The following is a 22,062-nucleotide window of genomic DNA, read 5'->3' on the forward strand; positions in this document are numbered from 1 at the left end:
TACCCAGTCTGGTCTATTTATTCATTCCATAAATATGCTGAATTCCTGTTACATGCTGTCCATTGCAAATGAAGTGGTGAACAAGGCAGACTGAGTTCTTGCCTTATGGAAACTTACATATAATGTGTAATATAATGTTTTGTGTATAATGTAATGATAATGAGTGAATATACCAGGAGGAAAAACAAAACCAGGGTATGAAGATGAATGCTTTTAAACAAGGTGGCTAGGAAAGAAATCTTTAAGAAGGTTACATGTAAGAAGAGATCTAAATACAATACAGAGATCTGGAGAAGTTTTCCAGGAAGAGGAAACAACTACAGAATCTAAAGTGGGAATGAGCAGAGTCTCTTTGAGGATGAGTGAAGCCAGTGTGAATTGGAATTTCTTCATTCAGCAAGTCGTGGATTCAATATGCACCTTCATGCTTCTTGAAGCAATTTAGATCTTTCCCTGTATCACTCTTATTAAGTCACGAGAACCTTCTAATGTTCTTCTTACCTAAGTCTGTGTCCCCTACAATTCCTTCTAAGCTCCATTGTCAGAATGGCTTTTCCAGAGTAATTTTATCATGTCACTTTGCAATTAATAAAACTACTTCCCGATGCTAAGAAGACCAGGTCTCTATACTCATAGAGCTTATATTCTTGAGGGATCAGACTGACCGTAAACAGATAAATGTCAAGATAATTTCAGATAATAGTAAATGTCAAGAATAAAACAGAGAAATAGTAATGGAGGAGACAACCTGAGATGCTCTAGAAAATCTGGGGGCAATCTGTTCCAGCAGAGGAAACACCAGACGCCAAGACTCTAAGGTGGGGCTTTTTGAGGCTGAACTTCATGTCATCTCCATTGGGAAGTCTTCCTCAGTGCTCCTGGGTAACAAGCTCATCTGAGTGACTAAATCAGTGCTCATATTTATATTTCAGTGTTTGTCAAAATTGTCAAGTTTATCTCTCTCCAATAGACTAAGTCTATCAAGTACTAAAAAACTGAGTACAGAAACCCTATCTAAGCCATTCAGCTATCTAAAACACTGTAGTTATTTATAAGTTATCTGTGGAACTGAACTGGATGAAGCTTCATGTCCTAATCTGGAAGATAAAACCATCCATTAATTGAGCTGCAATCCAACTTGAACTCACTTTCATGGCTTCTGTTAAGCCATCCTCACTGTCACTATCTCTCTGGGTAAAATCTGGCTGTTGGCAAACTTTGATAAATCAACATTAAATAAATATAAAATTGTAGAATTCAAATTATTGTGTGCCTCGTTAGAATAACTTCAAGAATTAACATGCATCAACTCTTGGACTGAATTAATCAATTACCTCTCTGAAAAACTGCTTAGACTTTTAAAATTGATACTGACGATACTGACTTGTGAACAGGCTTTATCTTGATTTCAGAAGTTTTTGTTGAAAGATGTTAGTCAAAAGACTGTCACTAATGGAACATTCATTCTATTGCGATTATTTTTAGGTACTTCTATGTGCCAAGTATAGTACCTCTTTCTGGGTATGTGAGGTTAAAGAAGTGCACACATCTTTGTGTGTTTACCTTTGTGGAATTTGTGGTCTTGTCAAGACACAGTAAAAAACAAGAAAACAAACAAACCAATGTATAATGACAGCTTATGATACACACTATTGAAGACACAAACAGTGTACAGGCAGAGAATAGCAAGGGAGACCTTTGCTTTGGGTAGTCCAGGAAGGCTTCCCTAAATAAGTGATTTTTGTTGGGGGGAGGGGTGGGGGGTGCAATGGCACATGCCTGTAATCCCAGCAGTTTGAAAGGCTGAGGCAGGAGGATCCCGAGTTCAAAGCCAGCCTCAGCAACAGCGGGGCACTAAGCAACGAAGTGAGACCCTGTCTCTAAATAAAATACAAAAAAAAGCTGGGGATGTGGTTCAGTGGTTGAGTGCCCCTGAGTCCAATCATTAGCACCCCCTCACAAAAAAAAAAGAAGTGATATTTTAAACCGACCTCAGTCGTGCAAAAGAGGAACAGATCTCTCAGCCTTTAATAAATTCTAGATAATTTGCTTAATTTTGAGAGGTAGTTCACAATGTCTTGTGGCTATTATATTTTTCTATGTTCTTATGAAAAAAAAAGACTTTTTAGCAGAGAGCATTGGTGCACACCTGTGATCCCAGCTACTGGGGAGATAAACAGGAGTTTCACAAGTTTGACGCCAGCCTCAGCACTTAGCAAGACCTGTCTCAAAGTAAAATATGTAGTTCATTGCTTGTCTAGCATATGCAAGGCCCTCAGTTCAATCACTGGTACTACAAAAAAAAAATGTGTATTTTTTAGCTTTGTCCTACAACTAATCAGAATTCACTGCATTTATAATATAATATGTCATTATAAAATAAGAACACTTACCAAAGAGATGAGGCTGTGTTCTTTATATCCCTTGAGCATGATCTTCATTCATTCAAGTTGGGTTAAGTGACAGCATTTGTAGCTGTGTTTCCTAATGACACTGATCCTTCTGGTAGTTCCAAAAACGCACTCTTGAAATCATGCAGTTTGTCTGGTTAGAAGTTGGTGTCTGTGGATCACCTGGGGACATTCAGGTTGGAGCTTGGTGATGGGTCAGTTCCATGGCCATAGGTCTCATACCAGCCCTGACCAGCAACTCTCAGCTTTGTTCTGTAGTTCTTATCAAGGATGCTATTTCACAACTTCACAGAGGTGTTGCAGGAAAGCACTCAGCAGTAGGATTAAATGTTTCATTCTGAAGCACTTGAAGCACTGTCCCCACTCTCCTCAGAAGCAGGACAAAGGTAAGGCAGAAGCAACATGAGAAGCACACAGCTACTGACGGCTGTGCCCGAAATCAGAAGCCCCTTCTGAGAGAGATGATTGCTTAATAGCTCCTTATGGCTGTGTACCCCTGACCTGGACAGTGAAATTACTGCAAATTCCAGTGACCTAAAAAACACATGCAAGGGACCCTCCCTTGGGTGAGGGAGTGTGTTTTAATAAAGAAGGAGAACTCAATAGTCACAGGACAGAACTCATGAATTCTTTGAGTCAAAATTCACTATAAAATTTCAATTAATCAGAAATTTTATGGAAAGGAAAAGTTTTATGACTGCACTGCTCTGTATAGTAGCCACTGGCCACATGTGATTATTAACAACTTGAAATGCAACTAGCACAAATTGAGATATTCTATACACTTAGTTTTGAAGACTTAGCACTGAGAGAGCTCAGATGTAAAATGTTTGGAATATATTGGGCTCAGAAAAATATATACTGGAAATCAATTTCATCTGTTTCCTTTTGCTTCTTAAAAGGTGGCGACTAGAAAATTTAAAATCACATATGTGACTCAAATTATTTTTCTGTTAGTCAGCACTGGTATTATAAACTGAATTACCCAAAGAAATCCTTTGTTATTTCAAGATTACTGAAATTTTTTCTAACATGTGTTGTTCATTTTCTGGTTTTAATGAGCAAAGTCATTAAACTCCGTAGCTAATGTAATTGGGTCTGTTTTGAACAATGTGTTGAATGACTGTTCATCATCAAAGCTTTGTTCTAAACATTTCTCAATGGCCTCATTATCCTGAAAATGGGAATAGTGGTTCTTCCACAGTGACCTTGCCCTTGGAAGAGCCCTGATGTTGGGGCTCTCTGCTTCACATTTAGAATAAGGGCCTTGGGGTTTTCTGGCTGAGATCTTAAGGATATATTTCTCAAGAGTTGGTAGAAGAACACTGCTTTCCAGAAAGACAGGCTTTTCCATATCATTCTGTGTGACACCTTGCTAATTCATCTTTTCACCTCCCAAGATCAAGCTAACCCATATATTTGTCATAGATTGGGCTCCAAACCCAGGAAGAGCAAGGAAAGCTAGGTGGATCCCCTCACCAGGAGCCAAGAGGTGGTATTGGGAATGGAGTAAGGAGCAGTGTGTTTATCACAGAGACACAATGTGAACTTATCTTAAGCTGCATCTCTCTCAGTCCTATGGTGGCTTCCCCACTTTTTTACTACCTACAAATGGTCAAGCTCTAGAGGAACAAGTCAAACTGTTCAAGTTCACTTCATACTCCAAAGACAACTTACCAATTTTTATGAAGAAAACAATTGCCAGGGATCAGAACATTTGAGTTGGAGTCACTTCACTCTTCTTTCCTTGAAAAAAAAAAAAAAGGCTATTTAGAAGAAAATTCATCAACAGGAAGGGGTTGTTGGATAGGCAAAGGTGGTAGTTAGGAGAGATAGAATGATAACCCAACCATTTGAAAAGGGATTAATGGACACCCTATAAAGAGTTAAACTAAAAAGTCAAATCACTTAGTGGATCAGAGCAGAGCCATTTCTACTGGTTAACTTGGAGTGAACACTCAGGAAAATAACCTGCTGAGTGCATGTATGTCTAATCCAATAGTGAGACAGAATGATACCCAAGCCAGAGCAAGTCTTGACTGGGGTGGAGCAATGTGTTAATCATCCACAGACTCACAGAAAAGGAAGAGTTTCAGAAACAAACTTTGACATTTGTTCCATGCTAAGAGAATAGAGGGTGCCTTGACTGGAGGTAACTATCTGAGAATAGCCTCCTCATGCCAATGAAGGCAGAGGGATTCCAGCTGAGGAGAAGAACACATCCTAGCTGTCAGAGTCTAGGTCAACCAGCATCTGAGTCCTAGAAATACGTTCCCTGGTTCTGATTCCAATATCATGAAGCTGATAATTTGACATCCTGTGTACTTTTCAATGGGAAAGACCACGCCAATGAACTTGGTTTGATTATCTAGTCTGCTTAAGGGTTATATATTTTTAATCTGGCAAATTAATTGGATTTATGGTTGGAGACAGCTGTTGAGCATGGAATTCATTCACATTATGAAGCAGAAAAAATGAATTGTGTTCCCTAATGTACTCAAGAGACAGATTCACTAAGTCCACCATTATATCCTTGCTATTTTGTGTTACTGAATTCTACTGCCTTTCAATACACCTTCAGCAGTGAGCGTAAGGCATGTTCAATCTGGCTAAGATGACCCACTTGGAATTTGCTAGTTCTATCAGTTGACCACATGCTTTGGACAGCTAGAGGCATAGAGAGGGAAGAGACTTTGAGCTATTGTTACCCAAAATCAGCTTCTGAATTAAAAAAACAAAAACAAAAAAACTTTATTATCAGACTTTTGATGTATAAAATATAAAATCAGGATTATTATTTATTCACTCATGCATTCAACAAACTGAGCATCTGTTGTATTTCAAGGACATATGTTCATGAATAAAATATACAAAGATATCTGCTCTCAAGAAATTTACAGTCTAGAGGGTAGGCAGGAAAAGACTATCAATCAAAAAAAAAAAGAACTATGTAGTATCTTGGAAAGAAAAATGTGTTATTTAAAATTTTTAAAAATAAAAATAGAGCAGGAGAAGGAAAATCTGGAGTGCTTAACAAGCAGATGGCAAAATTAAAAGGCTTAATTAAGTATTGTCTAGTTCATTTCCACTTTGAGCACAGGCACATGAGAGTAAACAGGTAACCACATATGCTTTTTAAGAGCTAATTTGCAAATACCTATAGACTAGGAAAGAAAGTTGAAAAGAGAGGCATTCTAAAGACATCTCTTCTAAATCAGGACCATTCACTTGAGCCCTCACTGTATTCTCATTAGGAGCTACTTTAGGACCAACCTTCATACACGCTGCTTACTAAAATTATTGTTTAATAGTTGGAAGTACTTTGTCTCTGGGCTATTTACCAGTTTGTATTCTCACAAGTCAGCACACTCCCCACACCGAGAGCCCAATCTCCCCACCCAACCCCCATTCTCAAAGGGCAAGAGGAAAGAAAGGCTTTCTTCAGCTGCCAATCAGGTCCTTCAGTCACCTTCCATAGCAAAAGATGAGGAATTTTGATGTTCGGTACCTCTTAGACTATCTAAGGTTGCTAGGCATGTGGTTGCTCAGCAACAGAACAGTGATGCTCCAAGCTGTTCCCACCCTGTGCTTTTCCAATCTACACAATCAGCAGTTGGTGGGATGGTTTGGGATGCAGGATTCTTCCTCACATTTCCCAGCCATCTACCTTACTTTTTAAAACATTGCAATGTGAGTTGCCACTAAAAAATTAAATTAAATTAAAAGCTGCAGGCATTTTTAACAGAGTTAAATAAACTCAATAGGATCAACAATACAGTTTACCCAATCTCTCAACAACATAAATAGGTCCCTTTCAAGGGAATTCAAATCAAAAGCATGACCTTGATATCATGCCTTCCCACTTAGAGTTTGGTTGAGCCAGAATTCAGCCCACAGTTCGTAATGGAAAATACCTTCAGTCCCTCAAGGTCATGCATTCAGAACCCCAGTTTCTGTCAACATCATTCAATATCACCAAGTCTAAACTCAGGACTTTTCAAAGTTAAACATTGCTTATCTTTTCCTTTCTGTATCCTACTTGTGAGGACTAAACAATCAAATGTGTTTGATAAGTATGCCAGATGAATAAACACAGAAAAGAAATCAATTAAGGAAGCTAACTTGTTTAGTTATTGGGTGCCTTAAAAGGTCGTCGGTTCTTGGTTATTTATGAGCACACCTGGAAACAGGAGTAGGCTTTGGGTTCTCAGTAGACCTCCTAGAGCATGACCTACCTTATGTACGGTATGAATAGTAAAGGAGACAAGCTAGCTTTTAGGAGCCAGATCTTAGATTTGTAAGTGATGTCTGGGGTCATCCAGGGAGGCATGTTTTTTTTCTCTGAGGCAACCAGCCTAATGTAAAAGTCTGATGCCTTTACCCTAATATAAACCCATTGGCAGTAAAGCCCAGGAAGCCTCAGAGTCTTGGGAGTTCCCTGGTCACCTCATCCCAGTAGGCAGGACTCCAATTACTTGGCAGGAGCCACTCAAATTCTATAGCAGAGGTCTCTTGGGTTTCTTTAAAAAAAAGAATAGAGAGAGCAGGCAGAGAAAAGTGCCAACAATCAATGCATAGGGCTCTCCAAGACATACTGTAAAAAAGAAAACAAAAAGCCATATTCAGAGTACTTTCTATACTATCTCACTTATGTAATAAACAAAAATAGAACACCTGCATAGGTCCTGTATGTGCATGTAAGCATATGGAAATTAGCAAGTCAAGCTGTCAGCAAAACAGTGCTCCAATTTTTTCAATCTGAGAAGTTTCACATTTGCTCCAAAAGGGATAGAAATTAAACATTCAGCACGCAGAGAAAACCCTTGGCCTTTCATATTCATGATTCTCCATCCATGGATTCAACCAACCTCATACTGAAGAGATTTGAAAAGCAATTACATTTTTACAGAACACACGCATTTTTTCATTATCATTATTTGCTGAACAACACAGGATAATCACTATTTACATAGCATTTACCTTGTATTAGGTATTACAAGTAATCTAGAGATGAGTTAAAGTACATAGGAAGGTGTGTGTAGATTACATAGCAAATATAATGCCAATTTATATGAGAGACTTGAACTTCTGCAGATATTGATATGTTTAGGGGGTCCTAGAACAAATCTCTATCTTGGAACAGATACCAAGGGACAATTGTATTTAGATGCGTGTTAATTAATAACATATGCACAGTACTAATTTACCAGATAGTCTAAGACTTCAGAAATCTAGATCTTTCACAAACAACTGATCATCACAGCATCTTGTGAGGGTGTCTGTTATGGTTTGGCCATGCGGAGTCCCCAAATGCTTCTGTGTCAATGCAGGAATATTCAGAGGTAAAATGATTGGACTGTGAGAGCTGAGATTTAATCGGTCCATCCTAGTTTAGATGGACTAACTGTGTGGTAACTACAGGAAAGTGGGGCATGGCTGGAGAAGGGTCCCTGGGAGCATGCCCTAAAGTTGCATCTTCCTGGCAGCCTCTTTCCCCACTCTCTCTCATTCTGACTGATGTGAATAGAGTAGCACTCCTCTACCATCCCTTTCCACCATGAGGTTTCTGTCTCACCTTGGGTCCAGAACAATGGACTCCGCTGACCATGAATGAAACCTCAAGAACCATGAGCCAAAATAAACTTTCCCTCCTCTCAGTTGTTCTTATCAGGTATTTTGGTCACAGTGATGCAAAACCTAACACAATGCCCATGGCTTTGTGAGAGGGCTTCATTCCACAGGGCAGTTAGAAGTGGGAGCTCACATGAAGTCAGCAGTAGTACTTGTATTCTGCATCTGTTGGAGTCTAGTCAGAAATCACCCCAGCTTTTTTTTTTTTTTTTTAATTTTTTTATTGTTGGTTGTTCAAAACATTACATAGTTCTTGATATATCATATTTCACACTTTGATTCAAGTGGGTTATGAACTCCCATTTTTACCCCGTATAAAAGTTGCAGAATCACATCAGTTACACATCCATTGATTTACATATTGCTTGTTGGAGGAATTTAACTGCAAAGATAAGAGAAGAGCTGAGAAGCCAGAAAGGACACAGTGAGTCAATCCCAAGAGGAACAAGAATTGATATCTGCTACCATTCCTAGAGACAAAGGGACAGCAGAAAGAGATGGTGCTACCAGATCCCAGGGTTGAACTGACCAACAGGATTCAAGGGGGCGGCACAGCCAACAAGGACATGCTGACCAATTCAAGGGCTTTGGGTGGGGAGAAGTGCCCTCGCTTTTCCCTTCTCTTACTCTCTACTCTTCTGCTGGCTCCTCCCAATAACTGAATTTAATCAAAGTTAGAAACTAAGAGAGTCTAGGAAATACATTTCCCTGCCAGACAGAGAGGAGCCAGCTAAGAATCTAAGGACAAACATGCAAATGACCAACTATATGCTGAAATCAACCATATGGTAAGGAATAGGTTACAAATATGGCAAAGGGAGAGGTAAGGTAGGAAAAGGAGGGAAGTGTTGCTGTAGGTCTCTGGTTAAAGAGGAATAGGTAGCGTGCAAGAACTTTCCTCTGCTCATTCCTGCAAAGGGGATATTCTCCCTAAATGCCATAGTTTGGATCTTGAATGCCCCCAAAGGTCCATGTGTTAAAGATTTGGCCACCAATTTGTGGAGCTATTGAAAGGTGGTAGAACTCTTTGGAGGTAAGGCCCAGAGGAAGGTAGTTGATCCATTGGAGCATGTCTCTGAGGTGTGTGTTGGAGTTTCAGACCTTTCCTGTCTCTCTTTTTGCTTCCTGGCCACTATAAGGTGAACAGGCACTCTCTGCCACGTACTCCTGCAATCCATTTGGCCCCATTTAGATGGGGCAAAAAGTGGAGATCAGACATTATTTATGTCTAAGACTGATTTTCTCATCTTAAGTTAATGTTTTGCAAAAAGTGCCTAGATAATTTTAACTAATCCATTACTATAATTTACTTTATGATTTATTAGTAATTAGAGCAAAATACATCCAAACAAATTTTTGGTGTTGCAAACCTTTAAAAAAAAGTATTCATTTGGTGATAAGGAAAAAGAAAACTCCATTCATTATTTAAGATACTCAATTTTTTTTCTATCAATATGCTCAAATTCACATTCTCGGAACAATATTGTTGTTTGGATCTTGAATGTATTAAAAATGCAAATACATTTCTGTAAGAGGGAATAAGTCATGTCCCAACCTGAACAACCTGGTGTAGAATCTTTGCTTCCAAGAGTATTGGCTTGAGAAAAGTTAATTTTTTAAGCATAATCAAGGATTTGGCTAGCCAAGTATCTCCACTTACTCGGCCAAAGGATATTGGATATAATGTTGTAGTTTGTGCAGGTCTCTCAATCTGTGTTTTCAAAAAAGAATAAGGGCCACTGGAATCTTGTTGAGACCTTCCCCACCCTTCACCCCCATGGGAATTTGCAGCCTGGAACTCCAGCAGGATTGGAAATCCACCCCAGTTCTCTGTGTCCATTCTAACCCATCTCAACCCATGGTTTCCTGCTGCCTCATCCTAAGTGAATATGTGTGAGGCCAAAAGTCTGCCTGGATCCATTCTTATGTAGCAATTTGATCATATACTATTCTAAGATTTGTGCTACTTTCAACACCTGAAAACATCAGTAAAGTTTTAGGCTTTGCCTGTAAGATCAAAACAGTGTCACTATTGTCGTTGGCTGGAGAAGTCAAATCAAAACATTGCACATTGATTAAACAAGTATTTGGGAACTTGAGGGTTGGGTGGATTTTTGGTTTGTTTGCTTCTCAGACTGGCTTTGTTGACTAAAGCAGCTGGAGCAGTTGAACAAGTATGGGAAAGGGTGGATCATTTTAAAGACTGTTCCTCTTCGTCCTTCGGTGTTAATTAAGAATTTACATCAACGTTAATGCCTTGGAAAGTAATGAAGTTGGCTGAAGCTAAATTCACCCTTGGAGAGGATAGACAATAAGAGAAACAACAACAACAGAAAGAACAGAGATGCATTTAAATATTCCCTGCCGACCAGGGGACACCAATGAGAAAACAAGCTTTGAAATTTTACTTGAAGCCATCGTGTGTGAAAAAGACCTTTCTCCTAGTTTTCAAAGTCTGAGTTATCATTTTAGTATACAATAATTCATTGAAATGAATTATTGAAAGATGAGATTGAAAGATAAAATAGCCCGCCATCCAGAATTGATGACTGTTTTCTCAGTTGCTGACTATGGCTCTATGATCTACTTGGATTCTGGACTTGACCCATTGTGTTCTCTTATAGTGTATATTTCTGCTTTCATCCAACAGGTCCCCTTGAGGATCTGAGGAGCCCCTGGTTACCTGCCTCTGTGCTGATGCATACTGAGTGCTCAGGGTGAGGGTACTAGCAGGATGGATCATGGTCATGTGTCCACACTTGTGTCACTTTGAACCCTAGCTCTATACATTTCAGTGTGTGATCTTGAGCTAGTTAAATTAGCTTTGCTAACCCTGTTTACTCAAGAGTAAAAAAATATATAAAAATAAAAATGTAGTATCTGCCTCCCAGGGTTTCATGAAAAGTAAATTAGATAATTCTAGTGCATGGCAAGCACTCAAAATATCTGGGGTATTACTAGTGACTAAAAAATAACAACCTAAGTAGACTTTATTAATGTTGATAACCCAATCACTTATTTACGAAGTGTTCAGGTAAAGGGAAAGCTACTCATTTAGACAGATGCTGAGAGCAGGATGGAGTCTTAGGAGGTGAGTACTGGGGAAAACCCACCACCACATGTCATTATCACCAAGAAGGCTTTGAAGAATTGAGAGTTCTGGAGCTGGTAGTTGGAGGGAGAATCCAGTGAGTTGGCCTGGGAAGTTATCATAGGTGATAAGAGAATCCAGAAAATTGCTTTCTGCCTGACTCTGAGACCTGTTTTTCCCAAGTTCTCTCCTCCCCAAAGCCTGTCTAGAACAGCACATCCCTGCTGAAAATGGAAAGTGATGAACAAACTGATAAACAGGTGCAGAATCTGTCATGCATCCAGTTTCTACCTGGCCTTCCCCTTTGGACCTCACCCACCCTGTCCTGAATGTGATATGTGCCCCACCAGTGTGCCTGCCTAAATTATTCTGCCCTGAGAGCTGGTTATTCGTTGTGTACTGACTAAATGGCTGAGTCTCAGTAAAAATGAACTGTGCTAAGCCCACAATAGCATAATTACTGCATGTACCAGTGCTGAAATACAGAGACCCATAAGCAAATGGCCCTCATGTCCAAGTTAATTCTAGTGAAAAGTAAGAATGAGTCTGCATTTGGGGTCAAATTCTCATGATCAATTATATCTGGAAACACCAGATGTTTGAAGTAAGTGAATTATCAACATATGTTCAAAGAACCTATGAAATATAATCATGATAAAAAGACAAATGTCAATGAAAAACTTCAAAATAAACCCAGACATAGAAATTATTCAATACAACTGGCATAGATCAACCGTGAAAATAAGCTCTGGCCCAAATGTCCAAGTCTTTAAGTAGCAAAGCAAACAATATGAATGTTGGATCACTGGTCCCTTGTCCCCTATCACAGATAGGGAAACTAAAATTGTCAGAAATGGAATGGCTAGACATAAAAGCACAAGCGTGCACACACATGCACATTCTTAGTGGCAGCAGGGTGTGCCACTTTTCCATGCCTATGTTTGACTTTAAGACCTAAGCTATTTCACATGGCCTCAAAATTCAGTGTGCTTAGCTTCTGGATTAAGTGAACCATTTGAACTAAAGGTTTAACTTGTCCTTAATCTTCTCTTTCAAATGCTGACAGCAGAGCATTTATCGCCTGACGTAACAAGCCTCAGGCACCTAAGGAAGCCAAGAGCCAGCATGCACACTCTTTAGCAACAAAAAGGGCCTGGGCCAGAGATCTGGGGAGCAGATCTTCATGGGGCCCATGCTGGAGACAGCATATCAAAACCAAAGCTGGGCCAGGGAGTGAGCCTAGGTCATCAGGGGAGCCATCACATGCTATCAGCAAGGTGTGCCACCCAGAGCCGAGGCTGCAGTAAAGGAGTCAGAGCTCTAGGGTGATTTGGAGTGGGTGGAATTCTTTGTGAAAGAGAACCACAGAGATGGCACTTCTTCACACCTAGTGTCATTGTAACCCATCACGATAGGAGGTGATGATTAACCACCCTACCCCACCCATCTCAAAAGCAGCTGGGACTCAGTCTATTGGCACTGCCTGGTATAATTAGAGTCCTATCTCCACTTTAAACATGGCCTTTCTGTCTTACGAGGGCAGAGGCCAGAGGACCTTCTCAGATATGGCACAGAGCTCTCCTTTATCTCTTGCATCACTGGGAGGCTGCTGGTGGGTCCTATGGTTCATGTCCACACAGGCAACACCATGTTCTTCCCTGTTATAAAAGTAAGACTCTCTCCTGCCCCAAAACCCTCCACAACATACATTGTCTCACTTAACTACCATTGCCCTCATGGTTTTTTGTTTTGTTTTGTTTTGTTTCATAGCTGCTCTTAATGAACCTGATTTCTAAACCATGAAAAAATATGTCTGATGTGAGAGAGGAAAAGGGCATCAAGAGGTTTCTCCTGGGATCAGCCTCACTGTGCATTCTGCGGACATTAATGGCTACTCTGAAGGTGAAATAGGGATGACCACAGAGGAAGATCACAAGGTTGGGACTGATCAACAAAGAGGGGCCCAATACCTAGGCACTGTCCCAGAGGCAGACTCTGAGGTTTGCATCAGACATATGTTCAGACATATGTATCAGTCTTTAAGTAGCAAAGCACTAGACCAAGTTTGGGGGCGTAGCCATGGAGGAGTTGGGTCAGTGATGGAGACTGACTGATATTTCATGGAGAGCTCATGGGTAGAGGCTCCCTACTGGGTTCCCAGGTAAGGAGGAACCATCATACTAATAGACCAGAGAAAATACAAGGGACTTCATGACAAGTCTTATCTTGAGCCTGGACCACTGAATCATGATGATGAATAGGACATGAATTCTTAAGTGAGAAAAGTATGGTGGAAGGGCCAGTAGATACATGGAGGTGATTATAGATCAAACTTACTCATCATCTCACTAATGCATAAGTGAGAAGTAGGTCAGAAAGGGCTTCCTAACCCTGAGTCCAGATTGTCACGACAACCCATATTACTTAATGAATAACTAAAAGAGCTGAGGAGCATTTATTTCATGTTCTTAGGAAAAATGAGCCATTTTCAGGTACAGCTTCTTTTTCTCTTTTTCTGTTCTGGAAAAAAAAGCAATCTGGATATAGAGAAACTTTAAGAACAAAATAAATTGGAAACAAAGCAAAATAAAGAGCCCTTTATTTTTGACTAAGGCCAGGTTTTGGCTCAGTTTTCTTTTGGAAATTCCCCATGTTTAGAAGCCAGGGACTGCAGAGAGGGTCAGCTTCACAAAGAAGAAACATGGGGAAATAGGAAAATGGGACTTGGATTGATGCAGTGCTTTTCCCTGAGCCTTCATGGGACATGTGCACATTTTAGCACCATCATTGAGGTGAAGTGACATAGCACTGTGGTTACTAGGGTGTGCCCTGGAGCTCCACCACCTGCATTTAATTCCAGCTGAGACATTTTCCAGTGGTGTGCAAGGGCAAGCTGTTTAACCTATCAGGGCTTCAGTTAACTCATCTGTAAAGTGAAAATTTCTACCTGTCTCTCACAAGATTGTTGTGAGAACTAAATAAGTTAATACCCAGAGCACGCTAAAATGGTGTTTTCTGCCATTTTCATTGGTAGAAAATAATAGAAATAAACTGGTATTGGGAGCCAGTAAATGATTCTCAAAAGATCACTTGCTGTTCCACTGGTATTATGACATGAGCTAATAAGAAATAATAGAGGGAACACTGTCATTTTTTGCAGAGTTCCTGGATTCTCAGAAAAATTATGCCCATAACCATGATAGACCGTTATAACCCATGTCAGGGCTACGTCCTGGTTACTGTCTATTCATTTGACAAAGATCTGATGGTAGCGTCTAAACATTCCCTCAAGTGGAAACTGCCTGACATCCCATAGGAGAGAGCTTGTTCCTTCTGGCATGTGAGGACACAGCAACAAGTAGACATCTAGGAGCAGAGTGAGCCCTCGGCAGACACTGAATCTACTGGCATCTTGATCTTGGACTTCTAAGCCTCCAGCACTGCTATTTCTGTCATGAATTACCCAGTCTAAAGTATTTTCCAATTATTATTTTTTAGGTATTTGTTTTAATAGCAAACAGTCTGAGACCTAGGTCAAATACTGTTTTCCTCCAGGGAAACTTCTCTCATCACGCTAGTCAGAAGTGAACTCTCTTCTTGGAGGTCCTGTACACCTTTTATATCTTTAAAAAAAATCTTGATGGTTATGGGGAACCTATGCCGTAGTCCGGCTGGGCTAAATAACCGAGAGGTGACAAGCAACTTGAAGGTTGAACTACTTTATTGCGAGTAAACTCAGCAGGAACTGAGCGAGAACTCAAAGTAGCGGGCACCCGAGGTAGCAGGAGCCACTTCTCTGCCGGACAGCAGAGGTATATATACCCAACTAATTACACACAGCTTAACTTAATTAACATCATCTAGATACAGCAGTCAGCCAATAAGAAATCCTCATCATCTTAATGGCTCGCTGGCGTTGCTTCACAAACCATTCCTCCTGGCAAAGTGCCAGGCGCCATCTTGTTTTGATTTGCATCCCCAACAAACCTACAATGTGCCAGGTTCTGTGTCTGTCACTAAAGATAAAGCAGTCTCTGCAGGCACAGAGCTCTCAAGCCACTAGTGACAAGTGTGGCCACATCTCACTTCATAGCTACTGTTTTCCTTTTTGTTATTACCCTGATTTGACTGCAAGAGACTTTACAAAAAGGATTAATATAATAGTTCCCGGCAGATTCCTCAGAAAACTTGGAATGGAACAACCATTTGACCTGGTTATCTCACTCCTTGTTTTATGTTCAAAGGACTTAAAATTAGCATACTGCAGTGACGCAGACACTTCAATGTTCACTATAGCCAAGCTATGGAACCAACCTAGATGCCCAGCAACAGATGAATGGAGAAAGAAAATGTGGTATATATACATAATGGAATATTACTCATCCATAAAGAAAAATTTAATTATGGCATTTTCAGGTAAATGGATGGAGTTGGAGAATATCATGTTAAGTGAAATAAGCCACTCCCCAAAAATCCAAAAGCAGAATGCTCTCTCTGATATATGGATCCTAGCCCATAACAAGGGAGGGGAAGATTAGAAGTTCATTGGACTAGACAAATGGGAATGAAGGGAAGGGAGTGGGGGTGGAAATAGAAAAGAAAGTAGAATGAATTGGCCATATCTTTCCTATCCTTATATATGAATACACCACCAATGTAACTCCTCATAATATTACAACCACAATAATGGGATCCTAATTGGAACAAGTTATACTTATTCTATGTGTGTATAATATGTCAAAATATACTCAACTGTCACATATATCTAGAAAGAACAAATAAAAATTTGTGATAACATGGCCACACACACATAGTAACCACTCAATAAATATTTATTAACCTGTAGAAAGCAGGATATTGGTTAACAAATCCATAATGATAGAAGATGCAAAACAAATGCTGTTCTTAAAATAAGGTCCAGGCTTAAGATAATCCTTTTAATTTAGTTGTTTCAATAGCTGTTTATAATGTTTACCAAATTCTGAAAAGCCAGTTACTGCTATGATACCAAAAGCACTTTCTAGAGTCCCTTCTGACTCTATATCCTAGACTAAGTGTCTTTATTTATTTACTTACTTAATTTTTAGTTTCTGTGGTTTTATTTAACCGTGCACGCGCGCGCACACACACACACACACACACACACAAGCCAGTGAACTGTCTATTCGTTTTCATCACTGCACAGCCTGGCATTGGGATTGGTGACTCTGATGGCCAGTTGGGCTGTTCTCTCCACAATGGCTTTGCAGTTCTCGGAGGAAACACTGTGAGCAATCTCAGGACAGTAAGGTTTGTTGCACAAGAGCAGCACTTCCAGCTCCTAGACATTATGGATCAGGAACTTCTGGAAGCTATTGGGCAGCATATGCTTTGTTTTTCTTGTTGCTCCCATAACCAATGCTGGGCATCAATCAAGATCTGGCCCTTGAATCTTCTCTGCACCTTGTTGTCAATACCTCTGGGTTTCCACCAGTTGTGCTAAATTTTGACATATCAGTCTGGTGCCAGATGAACTCCTTGGCCCTCATTTTGACAATTTTGGGCTTTGCAAGAGGTGTGAGGGCAGCCATGATGGTGAATACAGATGGCTACCACCTCTGTAGGCAGCACCAAAGAAGAGCCTAAGTGTCCTTAAAACAACAGAAATTTAGGTCTCCCAGTTCTAGATAGGAGACTGGGAAGTCCAAGATCAAGGTTCTGGCAGAACCCGCTTATGAGTTCCATTTTCTGGTTAATAGATGGCTCTTTTCGCTGTGTTCTCACACAGCACAGGAAGAGGGAGCTCTCTGGAGTTATTCATAAGGGCATTAATCCTATTCATGAGGGCTCCACCTGTGCGCTAGCCACTTACCAGCAGTCCCATCTCCCAACCATAACATTGGAGATTAGTTTTTCAAGATATGAATTTGTGGGGGAGAGAGATACAATATTCCAGCTATAGCATCCTGTTTTCCCCCTTATGATAGGGAACAGAAGCTGTTCCATGGTTTGTACTTTATTTAGAACTATGAGTTACTACAATATACTAACTTAATGGGTAATGGTTGAGGATGACAATTACAACTAGGTGAACATTATAAATATGTTCCCAGTGTGGAAACAACTTCATATATTAGGGACTTACTTCCTGGCTTGAAAGCTCTACTTGAAAGAGGAATTGGTATAATAGGATCATCTATCAAAACATCATCTATCAAAAGCAGCAAGTGATTAGATGGGTGGCAGGTACAAAATTTGGAGCATCTCTCCACTAGGCTATTTTATAAAACATCAAGAAGTATACATGTAAATTACAATAAAACTGCCTTCACACCTACTTTTAAACTTTAAATAATATTTTCATGACCTGAGAAATCTCATACCTGGTTATTTTTCTTCCAGACTTTTATAGAGTTGTATCTTTAAAAAAATTTTTTTTTAGTTGTTGATAGACCTTTATTTAATTCATTTATTTATATGTGGTGCTGAGAATCCAACCCATGTGCCTATCATTGAGCTACAACCCCCAGCCTAGAGTTAGTAGTGTTGAGCATATGCAAAACTTAGAGTCATTAATACATTCAAACTGATGAAGTACTTGTGTTTCAATTTGCTGAGTTAAAGATACCTGTTTGATTGACTGACTATAATATACCTACATCTTTTTGTTTGGGTAGGGGCATGGAACAAAATCTACTAATAAACAACATTGATAAGATTGCTTTATATCCAAAGCAAATGCTGATAGAAAATCATTAGAATATTGGCAAAAGCAATGATGATATAGTTAATAAGAAAAGGACTTTTCAGTTTTACTCATCAAAGGTCTAGCAGAGACTCTGGATAATCAGGATAATTGTTTTTATTGTACAGACTTTCAACTATTTAATTTTGGTCTAAATGTAAACGGTTAGACCAGTACATAATTATTTTCACAAAATGCATAATCATGACTGCCAATTTTTCCATGACTAACTATGCCCTGCCAGATGTTTGTTAGGTTCTGCTGAGTCACTTTTTTTTTTTTCCAGAACTCTATGTTCCCACTAAATCCTAATTCCCTCTGGCCTTTTTTCATACTTTGCCTTTTACCTGAATTTTGGGGGAAATAGTTTCATTGCTCGTTTTGCAATTCCATATATATAAAATAGGTTTTTTAAAGATTACTCTCAAGTTTGCCCACTTGCATAAATCTTAATCCATCCCTTTCTTGGGGACACAGACATTTTGAGGAATTTATTCCAAGAAGCCTCTGTAGGCAGGAAAGTTATCAACAGCAACAGCATCATCACATAGGGGATGACTGAGTATATTCTGAATCACACTAGAAGGAAAGCTTTTTAAAAAATGTAACCAGTTCCCAAACTTTGCATTTGTTTCTGCTCTCAACTACAGTCCTCCTGATTAGATTTACAGGCCACAGGAAGGATTGTCAATCACTGCTCAGACAGAGTTTGCTGTCAAATGCTGCCTTTCTTGGATTTGCATTTTCTTAGCAATCTGAACATTATGGACTGCTCACCGTCTGGTCCCTAAACAGAAAAAGTTCAGTAACAGATTTAGTCTCTTGAATTCTAATGAAAATATTTGGCTGCATGCATGGTTCCATAAAGCCTTCTTTCATTGGTTGAAAAAAATCACCTACTATGTGCTTAAAATTGTGCAAAGGATTGGGCAATGTAAAGAAAATCCCAGTTCTTATTTCCCCAATGAATAAGAATGGGAAAGACTGACAAGCAAATGCACAATTGAAATCAAGAAAAGTAGTTGATGAATATGAGTTGGTAAAATCAGTAGCAGGTATTATAAAAATACAGAAGAAGGGTTGAAACAGCACCCTAGACATTTTTGCCACATTTAATCACTGGTTATGCAAAGGGAACTATAACCTTCTATGTGCATGTATGTTAAGGAATAGCTGACAGGATATTTCTGCTAAGAACAAGTTCCCAAAATTGAAAAGTTTTTTCTTTCTTTCTTCAGTTTTTTGTTTTGGGGGTTGGTTTGTTTGTTTGTTTTGGTACCAGAGTTTGAACTCAGGGGAAGAGGCGCTTTACCACTGAACTACATCCCCAGCCCTTTTTATTTATTTATTTATTTATTTTTAAATTTTGAGACAGGGTCTCATTAAGTTGCTGAGGGCCTCATGGAGCTACTAAGTGCTGTCTTTTAACTTTCAGTCCTCCTGCCTCAGCCTCCTGAGTAGCTGGGATTACAGGCAAGTGCCACTGTGCCTGGCTTCACTGCAAGTGTTTTCCACACCACCTGCAGAACATTGTTGAGTACCTATGGGTGGATAAATCAATCATGCAGTCAATGGAGTTTGTGATCCAATCTTACTTGCATGCAGTGGGAGTAGAAGAAAGCATGATAATAGAAGGAAAGCCCCTAGAGTGGGAAGATCAGATCTGTGTTGCTCTGTTAAGAAGCAAGTTCATTCAGGTCAGCAAGTCTCAGGATCTTGAAAAGAATGTTTGTGAGATCCTCTCCACCCCTCTACATTCTAAGATTTAATCAGAAAGGACTGGCCAGGCCAGCATGATTGTCATGACAGCTTAGGAACTTATGGCACTTTTCAGAGCCTTCAAGATGTATCAAAGCTTGCCTTTACTGAAGGGAATTTAAAAAATTGTGTAAAGGTAGGGAGTAAGTAGAACAATAAATTTGTTCCTGTGTAGTAAATATCAATAGTGAAATTTCAGGAATGTGCTTTCATTTGTTTGCTTTTGTAGTACTGGAGAATTAAGCCCAGGGTCATTGAGCTACACCCCTAGTCCCTTTTATTTTTAATTTTGAGATAGTCTCTCCAAGTTGCCCAGGATGCCCCTGAACTTGAGATCTTTCTGCCTCAATCTCCCCAATAGCTGGATTTGGAGGTGTGCACCACCATGACCAGGTAGAAATGTACTTTTAATAGTGTCAAACAACAATTGTTCTAGAAATCACTGGCCACAATCTCACCAACTTGAGTAAAACCTTGCTTTGAAATATGACTTACTATGACCAGTTTTCTTCCTCCTCTTCTTGAAAATAGTAGCAATTTCAGCAAAGAACCATATTTCAGATTTACTCAAAAATCTATTCAAACACCCTGAATATTCTTCTCTTCCCTGACTGACAATGGATATGCAAATAAATATTCCCATCTAATTCATCAATATTTATGGCACTTTGTGTCACATATTTTTATTATCAAATGGTTGATCTTGACATTGCTTAAAATTCTTTCATATGATTTCTGGACATTCAGTAACTCCAAATGGAATTTCTCTGCAGGGGGAGGAACAGTTTCTTGGGTCTTGGAAAAATTGGTTTAAGTGTAACAATTTTTTTGACCTTTAACTCTAGAGAGCAAAGAATCCATCCAGGTGAGTCTGAAGATCCCAGTAGGGAAAATGACTCTGGCCAGAGACTGCAAAAAGGAGTATTGCAGGCTTAGTTTTGCAAATATTAAATTTTGTGGGTTTTAGAGCTGGAGGAGAGCTCAAAGAGGAAACCAGTAAGCACAGTTCTCCGCTTCTAGGAAGGACTGCAAATGCTAAGCCTGCGTGTGTTCCCTCCACTCAGGCAAGGGGAGAAAATTTAAATTTTGCAAGGTTTACTTTGTTCAAAATGAATTTTTAATACTATGCCTCAGCAGATTTATATGGAAATGTGTGTCTAGTATATACTAAAAGGCAAAGCTGACTTCACAAACTCCACTCTCCAAGAATCTCCAATACTATCTGTAGGCAACTACAAAGTAAAAATAAAGGAGTGATGGGAGATAGTGTACGATGCCACACGAAAAGGATAATAGTTAACATTCTTATGCCTGACAATTTCACAGCAAAGCCCAGAAGAGGAAACAGGAAAATTATTCAGAAAAAAAAAAATACAAAATTTAAAATTAGTGGCACAGGACTCAGCGACAGAGTGTGAGTTTAGTATGTGCAAGGCCCTGAGTTCAATACCCAGTCTCAGGGGAGTTTAACAACAAACAAACAAATAAACAAACAAAAGCGGGTGCGGGTGGGGGAAAACAAGTAGCCTGAAAGTCGGATCATATTTTTCAATTTCATTTTTGGTTTCCCTACACTTGGAAGGAACTCACTCAATCCCACAGATGTCTTCTTCAACGTGAGAACCATCTTTTCTGGAACCACAGGGCTGCAGATGTCACACTGAAATTCTCCCAGAGGCAAACTGCCAGATTTGAGGCTGCTAGTCCTCATTTCACTATCCGAGTTGGACTCCATGGCGTCTGGGACAACTGGCCTTCGGACCTGAGGGCTGAGGGCCGTTTATATCCACAGCAAACATGTGCATTTTCATCACCCTTATATAATGCGATCCTAAAAGGCCTGTTTGCCAGGCAGGCCAGAGGTCCTTGCTCCTCAGGAAAACGAGGAGATCGTCGCTGAGGATGGGACTTGCTCATGACAAGTCCCACCGCGCAGTTACTTTGCAGCACGAGCAAAGCCTCAGTCTCGCATACGCAAGGTCGCGGGAAATGCCCTCTCTACCCTAGCTGAGTCCTGACCCCTTACTTTCTACGAAATGTTGCAAACGCTTCCGCTCCCACCAGCACAGACGACACGATCGCCAAATGGAAGGCAAGAATCCCTTCCCTCTAACTCAAGAACTCTTTTCCAACGCGCCTTTCCCCACCCCCCATAGACCTGCGGGCCACCCGGACCGAAGACTGGGAGACGGGGGATGCCCGGAGCCCGGGTTCTCTCAGCACCTGGACCCGCCTCCGCCAAAAGGCATTTTGGCGCTCGCCGGCGCAATTGAATCACGGGTGAGTCATTCCTTGCAGGGTCCCGGAGTTTCCTACAGGGGAGAAGGCGGGGCAGGGGTGTGGATTCGCCAGGGGCCGCCCACCGCGGCGGCCAGTGACCTGGGCGCGGGGCGGGGAGTCCGGAAAGAGCGGCGGGGGCGGGGAGCCCGGGCCGCGCGCCTCTTTAT

The 22,062-nt window shown here is 40.3% G+C and overlaps 1 long non-coding RNA gene and 1 pseudogene across 4 annotated transcripts in view; both read right to left on the reverse strand.

Annotated features, from left to right (window-relative positions):
- LOC125620119 overlaps positions 1-22,003 on the reverse strand; it is a 73,353-nt gene extending 51,350 nt beyond the window's left edge. For 2 of the 4 annotated variants that reach the window (XR_007351698.1, XR_007351697.1), the window contains exons 1-3: positions 21,206-22,002; positions 4,089-4,157; positions 2,394-2,573 (exon numbers count right to left, since the gene is read on the reverse strand). This is a non-coding gene — a long non-coding RNA (uncharacterized LOC125620119). Of the gene's footprint in view, positions 1-2,393; positions 2,574-4,088; positions 4,158-21,205 lie in introns of all 4 variants that reach the window. The other 2 variants (XR_007351699.1, XR_007351700.1) reach the window with 2 other exon arrangements.
- On the reverse strand, positions 16,191-18,052 carry LOC125620118 (annotated as a pseudogene).
- Positions 22,004-22,062: the final 59 nt, after the last annotated feature.

The sequence above is a fragment of the Marmota marmota genome, unplaced genomic scaffold, assembly GCF_001458135.2.
Source record: "Marmota marmota marmota unplaced genomic scaffold, marMar, whole genome shotgun sequence".
Lineage (NCBI taxonomy): Eukaryota > Metazoa > Chordata > Mammalia > Rodentia > Sciuridae > Marmota > Marmota marmota.